This window comes from Vulpes vulpes, chromosome 6, assembly GCF_048418805.1.
Source record: "Vulpes vulpes isolate BD-2025 chromosome 6, VulVul3, whole genome shotgun sequence".
In the NCBI taxonomy this organism is placed as follows: Eukaryota; Metazoa; Chordata; class Mammalia; order Carnivora; family Canidae; genus Vulpes; species Vulpes vulpes.
Genome location: NC_132785.1, coordinates 19048456 through 19058916, shown reverse-complemented (window position 1 = coordinate 19058916; position 10461 = coordinate 19048456). Strand labels below are relative to the sequence as shown.

General features: G+C 36.0%; 1 pseudogene; it reads right to left on the bottom strand.

Annotated features, from left to right (window-relative positions):
- Positions 1 to 9530: 9530 nt before the first annotated feature.
- On the bottom strand, positions 9531 to 9623 carry LOC112933494 (U6 spliceosomal RNA; annotated as a pseudogene).
- Positions 9624 to 10461: the final 838 nt, after the last annotated feature.

Below are 10461 nucleotides of genomic sequence, written 5' to 3'. Positions count from 1 at the left end.
TACCCACCATTCGCCTCGACATGGATGGAACTGGAGGGTATTATGCTGAGTGAAATAAGTCAATCGGAGAAGGACAAACATTATATGGTCTCATTCATTTGGGGAATATAAAAACTAGTGAAAGGGAATAAAGGGAAAAGAAGAAAAAATGAGTGGGAAATATCAGAAAGGGAGACAGAAAATGAAGACCCCTAACTCTGGGAAACAAACAGAGGGTGGTGGAAAGGGAGGTGGGCGGGGGGTGGGGGTGACTGGGTGACCAGCACTGAGGGGCCACTTGATGGGATGAGCATTGGGTGTTATGCTGTATGTTGGCAAATTGAACTCCAATTAAAAAAGATAGAATCATAGAAAGAAAGAAAAAGAAAATGGTTCACCCATAAGCTTAAGATGAAACGCAATTAGAGATTAAATTCAGAGAGACAAAGTGTACCTTCGTAAATCCACTGATGATATGAAATAGTTTCAGTATTAAAAAATGAGAAGACTCATTTTTAATATCGGAAAGGAGTAGGGTAAAAACCTGAGGGAGTGAAATTTTGTTCAATATAAGGGAGAATGCCAAGTTTTATTCACCCCTTATACATGAAGTATATTATAATGCTGCCTCTTACAAGGTGCTCACTAAATATTTCCTGAATGAATGGGTGGATGAGTAATGGTTAACACAGCTAAATCAAGTCAGTCACTTTCAGAACTAGATATTTCTTTACTTGAATTTATTTACGAAACAATCAGTTTTGCTAACAATTTTTTTGTTGTTAAAATTAACATAATCATTTTCTAAATGCTTTAAGGAAATTCAGTGTTTTGAGCAGTAAGTGCCAAGCAAATGGCACCTTTCCTATTTTCACAAAAGATCAGAGTAATCTGGTTTTAAATCATGTCCAGCTACAATAATAAATAATATTTGACCTTTCTTGGCCAGGAAAAAGCAACCAAACTCTTGAGCTAATGGATGAAATGGAGGTTCATACAAAATCAAAAGAAACTTCTTTAAAATAATGATTTCAACTATAGTAGCCTGTAGTAGATACTCACATTTTGACCAGTACAAACACACAAATATAAAGATCTATTTGCCCTGAGTACATGAAAAAAAAAAGTGAAATCTATACTAGATATTATAGGCAAAGTTAGGACATTTATATATAATCAGGTCTGATTCCTTCATCTATATTGTTTAATCTTATTTTACTAACCCTCACACCCAAGATCTTTTTTGATCTATTATAATTCTCAGATCATTCTCTAAGTGCTTTTTACATTAATAATCTTAAAGTGAACTTTCCTCTAAAATATTTCTTAACTGATGTGAATTATTAAATATTTATCTACTACATATATATGAAAATAAAAACATAGAATCCAACAGTGGTAGAATCACTAGGTAGTCATTGAAAGTTTCATCATCAGAGAATAAAACAAATTCTTTAAGTTTTTGCACTGAGTCAAAAATCCTCTATTGAAATGACGGTTTAATTCAATTTCCTCCTTTTCTCTCCCTCCCTCTCTCTCTCTTTCTCTCTCTCTCTCTCTCTCTCTCTATATATATATATATATATATATATTTTTTATTGGATATTATATATATATATAGTTTTATTGGATGACTAGACTTCACGTCTTTTTAACCTAAGTAAATATCCCCAAATATTCAAGTTTCCAATAATGAGATCAAATAATACATGAGTATGTCACTTCACAGTTCTTTTCCTGGGCACAGTATTTGTGCTGTGCAATTCTCCTATGATACTTATTTTCATTATTTAGTTACCATTCCAGACTGAATTAAGCCGCAGTTTGAGCTTTCAGTTTATGCGATGATGATGACACTATTCTGCAAATAATGGTCCCTCGTCTCTTTTTTTAGTTGTCTATTACTGATAGAGTATGAATAACAAGATCATAAACATTCCTAATTAAGCCATAAGACATGACAGGTTGTGAATTGTGTTGTAATATTTCACACCTAGTGTGTTGCTAAGCATGAGGCTGAAGGCTCTGAGCCATCAATGCACCTAAGCGTGAATTAACACTGTGCAACTTGTGCCCTGGAGTATCTGACTTTGATTATGAAATAGTGAATTTGTTTGGTAATTAAAGAAATAACTCTGTTTTGTGTTTTGTCCTAATTTAATTTTATGCATGCAGATTGGACAATATCAATTTGTTTGGAAAAAGATCTTTCAAATAATTTAACATAAAATATGGAATATAATATTCTGAAACCAAAGAGAAATACTACTGAAATTTCTTGAATACACTATAGCAAGCTTCTCATTTGTTATTTCAATGTATTTACTTTTGACAATGATTGACACAATTTTGTGAAAATGGTTTTAAAGCCTTTGTGGGTTAGTAACTCTTACCTGATGCTCAATATAATGAAATACAGTTCGAATGGTTCTGTCCCACTCAACTATTACCTTAATGCTATAAGTGTAAGACGAGTAAAAAAAAAAAAAGAGTTATGTTTGAAAGGAAAAACCATAGAGGCAGGTGACTTCTCAAATATAACATAGCTGACATTTAGAAAATAATATAGAGTATACTTTGTGCTACTCAGATAGTACCCCTTATTATACATGTACTTTGAAATAAAATCACTGAAGATAAATAAGTTATAACATAGAGCTAAACACTTTATTTTTTAAGTTACCAGGTATTATATAAATATATAACCTTACAAAATTGATAATGTGGTAACTACAAAAATTATGTCAGTCCACTTTAAATCAATTTAAATGGAAGTATATTATTTTGATAAAACAAATGTTTATTTGAATGCTGTTATTTAATATCATCTTGCTTTTCCTAACAGTCCTATGTTCACAGTAGAATCATAAAAGGTACACCATAAACTATGCTAGATTCCAAAGAATTGATATTAAAAATATACCATTATTTTTAACAATATAGGTTTTAGTGTTAGATAAAACTCAGTTTTCATGTTACTAATCAGAATCCTTCACTTTAGCATAAAGAATTCCCTTTATGGGCAGCCCGGGTGGCTCAGCGGTTTAGCGCCTTTAACGCCCCAGTTCCCTGGGGACTTGGGATCGAGTCCCACGTCGGGCACCCTGCATGGAGCCTGCTTCTCCCTCTGCATGTGTCTCTGCCTCTCTCTCTCTCTCTCTCTCTCTGTGTCTCTCATGAATAAATAAATAAAATCCTAAAAAAAAAAAAAAAAAAAAGGAATTACCTTTAGCATTTCTTGTGAGGCAGATCTAGGGGTGATGAACTTCCTCAGCTTTTGTTTGGGAAAGTTTTGTGTCCAGTATTGCTGAAGGACAGGTTTACTGGGTAAAGTGTTCTTATTTGATGTTTTCTTTCAATGCTCTGAATATATCATTCCATTCTTTCCTGGACTGCAAGGCTGCTAATGAGAAATCTGCTGATTGCCTTCATGGGTAATCTTGTATGTATTTCTTATCTCTTTTTGCTTTCAAAATCCTTTGTCTCTGATTTTTGAGTTTTATTATAATGTGTTTTTATGTAATCATTTTGAGTTTGAATTTTCATGAAGATCTATAAGCTTCATGTACCTGCACTTTCTCTCTCTGGCTTCAGTTAATTTGGAGCCATTATTTCTTTAAATAGGCCCTCTGTCTCTTTTTCTCCTATTGGCATTCTCATAATGCAAAAATTGTTTGGTTGATGATACTCCCATTATCCACATAGGATTTACCTATGGGGATTACCTAGAGGTAATTATTGTGTCCATTTGGTGGTATGTTGTGTTTCCTTTATTATAGATAACACATTTGATGAAGCAGTTACCTCTTCTAGACTTTACATACTGTTTTGGTGGGGGAAAGATCTTCACCTGTGGTTGAGTAGAGAGTGCCAGCTGGGTGGAGGTAGCAGTTCCAGCTGCAGCAAAGGCCCAGGGGTGTAGTCATCATGCAGCTCCATCAGCTATAGTCAGCCTTAGTGAAGAGGACAGGGATTCTCAGTGGCCAAGGCTGTGGGTTTCAGTAGTGGTGGTGAAGGCTGGTAGGGTCTTCTATGTCGAAAGCTGATCAAGGACCTCTTGGTTTCTTTTTTCCCACAGAGATGTCATGGCTGAGAGAATACCTCATGGCAACAGGTCTGGCCTGTAGGCACACTAGCAATGGTAGAAGCATCATGTCTGATAAGTGATGCCTTTGGAGCAGCCAGAGCCCTGGCAACTGGAGCACAGGTGCTCACAGAATGAAAGTAACTTCAGGGTCCAGGACACTATCTACCCCTCCCAATCTCTCCCCTACTCCGAGTGGTTCCTGTGCCTGAGCAGCTGTAGAGAAGTGTCTAAAGTTCTGGTCCATGTGATAGAGCCATGGTTCTGAGGTGTGGGGGTGTTTGCATGGCTGGGAGAGAGGCTGGCTGCCGTTGTCCTGGAGAGTGCAACAGCACTCCTTCTGAGGGGTGTACAGCAGCTTTCTCTCTCCATGTGTATGGGGCAGCATGGTTGTTGGTTACTTACCTCAGTGGCAAAAACTGCCGGTGTCTTCTGTGGGGCAGGCTGCAGGGGTCCACAATAAACACTATGGGTCCTCCACTATGAAAGATGTGGGGAATCTGGCTTATTTTTGTCCATAGACTGAGACAGAATATATGGCCTATATACATACACGAGTGAGAGTACGTGTAGTAGAGCAATGATTCAAGGAATAGAAAGGATAATTTTAGTTGAGTAGTACAATCAATGGAATTAGTCATTCATTAAATGTATCAAATATTTTAAAAATAAGCTAAATTTTGAGAATAGCTTTTTCCTTAGTTTATTGTGGGGCTGTTACCAAAAATAATGCTCACAAGGTACACTTAACTTGTGAAGGTGTGTGAATAATTTTACTATTGATTTTGACCTGACGTAACTCAGGTGAAGCTATCAAGCAGGCAGGCAGAATGTGAAGCATTTGCAATTGTTACTATTTCCATCTTATAGAGAATATAGAATGCTGAGTATGAATAGCCTATATTCTATGCCTGAAGTCACATGACCAGTAAGTCATGTAAGAAAGCAGCAGGTAATCCAGAATCTCTGCTCTTATACCCTACCATATCCTGCTCTAAAACTTCAATTTGCCCCATCAGAAAGACCATCGAGAGGGATAACTTTTATTCTGTTGTCTAAGGCACAAAGTTGAGGATCACCCTTGGTTTAGCTTGAGAGCATCCAAAATAGAAGCATTTTAACTTTTTAGTAATTATAGTAGTATTTCTACCCTTTACATTTCTGGTTATAGTAAGAGAACATGATACATTAGTCTTTCTCCTTTTTAAAAATATTTTATTTATTAATTCAGGATAGAGACACAGAGAAGCAGAAACACAGGCAGAGAGGAAGCAGGCTCCCCCGATTTGGGACTTGATCCTGGGACTCCAGGATAACTCCCTGAGCCAAAGGCAGACACTCAACCACAGGGTCACCCAGATGTCCCACATTAGTCTTCCCAACTCACCAGCCACCTGGCTGGATCCCCTTATTGCAGTGTCACTCACAGACTAAATTTAGTCCAGAAATTGTTATGTGTCTACACTAGATAATTACTTATATTGAAGGTATTAAATTTGAAATTTTATAGTAATTTGATAGAGTGATCCTATGTCCATTGACTGTAATGATAAAAATTAAGGGCTTTATACTTTATGTATCACTTTAATTTCACTTTTCCAGTAACTTTATTTCTACTTTATTTTATAAAAGTATTGATCAATGGCAAACTGAGGGAAAAACACTGATTCCTTATTATCAATAGTCTCAGAAGTACTCACCTTGTACTCAATAATTCTTATACTCTAATCTGAGACTTAGTTATTTACAAAAAGAATCCTGATAATCCATTATGTCCATGATCTTGTCTCTTCCTATTTTTATATTATGGCATTTTTATATAATGACATTTTATATTATGACATCTTTAGGAATTAGAGTGACATAACTCATAGCTCTAACATCAAACCGCTTATAATTTCCAGTATAAACCTATACATTCGTTACTTATGCTAGCTCTGTTATTTTAATGTCCTTTCTCCAAAATGCCTACCCCTATACTAATGCAGTTGGTTTACTTTCTCCAACTCAATATGTGAGCAGAGATGCTTGCTTTTATAATTCTGTCATGACTCCACTTAGTATCAGTTGTGTTTCCTATTTCCTTCCAATTGCCTTTGTTTAAATCTAAGATTGACTTAATCCAATATGTTATATTTGCTCTTTTTTCTTCTCAAATAAAACATTTATTTTCCAATAAGACATGAGGGAAAAGATTGAATCTTACTTATGCTAATGTGTCCAGTGCCTAATATAAGTATATTGAATATAAAGTTTGAAAGTAAAAAGAACTTAATAGGAGGAGGGTAAGATGGGAATAGAATATTATTAGAAGTTAAGCTGTAAAATGGGGGTTGTAGAATACATGGGAATTCAAGTTAATATTATTGCACAATAAGCGACTTCAAATTTAATGGATTAAACTTAAATCATCATTTTTTAAAGATTCTGTGGATCAGAAATATGGGCAGGGTTTGACATGAAAGCAATGTATTTAAGATAAATACAGAAGCCTAAGGTTTTGCTTCTTATTTCATTTTATGAGGTTACTCGTTTGTATCCCATTGGTGGTTGAGTTCATTTGAATGGTGTAAAATGGGTTTGCTCACCTGTTTCATGCATAAACAGAAATGTCTGAAAGGCTGAAAAATTTTACACCTGGAAATATTAAACCCAGCGGTAGTTTCAGGGTAGTTGGACTTCTTACATGTCAACTAGCTTTGCTCAGACTGATGTTCCAACAGAACAAAGTTAAAACTGATAGCCTCTTTTGACCTAGCCTTAGAAGATATACAGCTTTCTTCCCACATACTCTGTTGGTCAAAGCAGTTATAAGCTTGTCCAGATTGAAGGAGAGGGAGATTAAATTCTGTCTCCTGATGGGAAAATGACAGGTTCATACTGAAAAAGAACATTGGGATGGGAAATGTTGGTATCTCTTGAAAATGCAAACTATTAACCTAGAAATAGGTGAGATTACAAAAATAAACTAGGAAAAACAGAAGACTGAGGTCTTAATTTTGAAAATGCATTCATTTATCAAATGGCAAGAATAGGGGAACCTATGAGTCAGACATAAAAAAAAGTGAGTAAGTTAGGAAGAAAATTAGAAAATTCAATGAAATGGAAAATGAGAAAGTCCACTAAGAGTAAGCAATTATACAGAGGTATCTAGGAGAAGAAAACTATCATGATAGTTAATTAAGGGGATCAGCATCTGATAATAGCCTCATGGTAGGTATGGTAATAGATTCTTGAAAGAGAAAAATCTCAATTTTGTTGACATTAAGAATTCCTCCCCAAATGCCAGATTCTAATTTTAATTACTCCTGTTACTAGATGGATGATATTGGGCAAAATACTTAAATGTTTATGCAGTGTGCTCTCATCTCATTGGCTTGTTGTGAAGATTAACGTAAGTTATACATGGTTAGAACAATGCCTGGAAAATCTTAAGCATATACATATATACTTAATATATTTACATATATATGTGTTTATATACCTCTCTCTCTCTCTCTCTATATATATATATATAGTGCTTGTTTTATTTATTTATTTATTTATTTATTTATTCATTCATTCATTCATTTTTCCCTTCATTAATTCATTCATAAGAGACACACACAGAGAGAGAGAGAGAGAGACACACACACACAGGCAGAGGGAGAAGCAGGCTTTCCACAAGGAACCCGATGTGGGACTCTATCCAGGAACCTGGGATCAGGACCTGAGCCAAAGGCAGAGGCTTAAGAGTTGAGCCACCCAGGCGTCCCCAAGAAGGACTTTCTATTCTCTTACTTCAATAGTCTATCAAGGAATCCTCTGATCCTGCCTCTCAAACTGAATCAAGTGTATATCACAATGTATATAATACAGTCTATTGGAAAAAATGGTTCATTTTTCTATGAAACAGAAGTAAAGGGAATAATTAAAGACTTTTTCTGGTGCTTATTCATAGTGCAAAGAGCATGTCACCTCTATTAATCCATCAAATACTTTTTGGACATTTGCTGTTTTTTGGCATCAACTATACCTTGTTACCTAACATGAGTAAATTATGCTTTACCCAAACATACCCTCTTTTCTATCCTAGATACAACTATGTTCTGCACTATTTCAATAAAGTTATTGTTTATTTACTAAAACAAATATCAGTAGATAATTTGGCACAATCACCCAAGTTGTACTTTCGATTAATATAATCTTGCATGAACCCTTCCACCTAAGAGGACAAGTGGAAATGACCAGATAAAATTTAGGAAAGCACCATTCCACAAAAGGCAGCGATTTTTTTCTGGGCACATCTCATACGTTGTGATTTAATTTAACTGCCACTCAACAGTATAACTGTAAAAATAAAACAGAAAATAGAAAATAGTGAACATGACAAAAACATTGGAGATTTTGACTAAAGCGAAAGTCATACAATAAGGTGCATCAGCATCACCTGGAAAACTGTTAAAAATGCAAATTCTCAGTCTCCACCTTGGGGGTCCAGCAATCTGTGTTTTAACTAAAAAGTGCTTCAGGTGATACTGATTAAATGTAGTAAGGGAAGTTTTGACTCAAATATAGAACCACTTACAGACCTTTTAACAACATATTATAAATTTATTGTGCGTGAAATTTATACTTCTTTGAATTAGGTGTGTAAAGAAATACCTATCTGTACATTCTCTTTAAGTAAAAATGATAGGACCTAGTTTTCAAAGATGGCAGGATAATCACTATTGTCCAATAGAAAAAAGACAAACTTGATATCATTCTATTTGGAACCTGCTTACTTTTGTCATAATCCTTTTCAGTCAAGGCTCTCAGATTTCTCTCCCTTCATCTGTATATTTTATTTCTCCCTGGAGTTTGTGGGTTTACACATGTTCTTTAATTCAAGGAGGAAAGAATTGAGAAGCCTCATAACTATTCTCTGTCTATACCGACACTGACTGTGTGTGTGTGTGTACATCAATCATTAGATACTTTGTACCTGGAGAGCCAGCTCCACATACTCTGTCTTTTGCCTTATCCCTCTTCCAGAATACGAAGGGGACTCTCTTTAATCTAACCCACATTTTTATCCTTCAGAGGAGATGGGAAGACTTAGAGAAGCCTCCTTTCCTGAACTCTTGTGTGCTGGACTCTGCAGGCTGCCCTAGGGGGTGAGATCTGCCTGAGCAACTCTATCTCCATTGCTACTCTTCCTCTCTGATAATGTGCTTAATGTAGTGCTATTCCTGGTAGTATGCAACTCTAGCCTCTCAAGCTGATGGTTTTTTGTTTGTTTTTATTGCTTCCCTTTTAGTTATAACCTAGAGATTTAGCCCAGGGACTGAGCTCTTGGGTCCCTTCCCAAGAATCTCCCTCACATAGAATCTTTGGAGCATCCTCCTGCTAGCTCTCAGACTAGGGAAAGGATTAGCTCCAAAATCAGTTTGAGTAGTTCCCCTGCCCTTCGTCTACAGCATACCTTCTATGCATCTGACTCTTCACAAATTAAAAATTGCATGCCATCCTTGTGCAGGGGCCATGCTAATATTCTCTGAATCTTTCCAATTTTAGCATATATGCTGCCAAAGTGAACCCCCCACCTGATCTTCCAAGTTGCAAAATTTAACTGGTGTACCTGAGCTTTTGGAATTGCCTTCATTGTACCCTAACTCTATCTTTAAAGTTTTTTACTCTCAACAGTCTCAGCTTTTTTTTTTTTTTTTTAAGGTTTTATTCATTCATTTTCATTTTGAGAGAGAGAGGGAGACGGGGAGAGAGAGAGAGTGCACAGGAGCAGTGAGGCAGGGGCAGAGGGAGAAAGAGAAGCAGACTTCCCACCAAGCAGGGAGCCCAACTCAGGGCCTGATCCTAGGACCCTGAGATCATGACCTGAACCAAAGGCAGATGCTTAACCGACTGAGCCACCCAGGTGCCCCTCAGCTATTTTTGATATAAAATGCAGGTTTTCAAATAAGTACATAGATTAAATGGTTGGATTATACAATATTAAACGTTGCCTTTAAAACGCTTTTCTCTACACTGGATTTCAGGAATAATCTAGAGAGTCCACAGACCTTTTAATTCTAAGAGTATTCATCCAATCTTTGAGAAAATGCATGCCATGGACTTGCTAGCATAAAGGACCGTTGGGAAGAAAATGCCTAAAAACTGTTTTTAGAATCTAAATTTGGTTGCAAAAGCAACTCTGAGTTAAAGAGCAGAGAATAAGCAGCGATAAAATTTATTCATTTAATTATTTAGCACAACACATATTGATTTGAGGAGACCATCTTTAGGTACTTGTTTGGAAACCAGAACAACTGAGAAAATTAACACTGAACAGAAAGTAAAACAAATAAGAATCCTTGCCCACATGTAGCTTTCAACTTAACAATACCTGAATTTAAAAATGTTGCCTCTTCATGTCATGG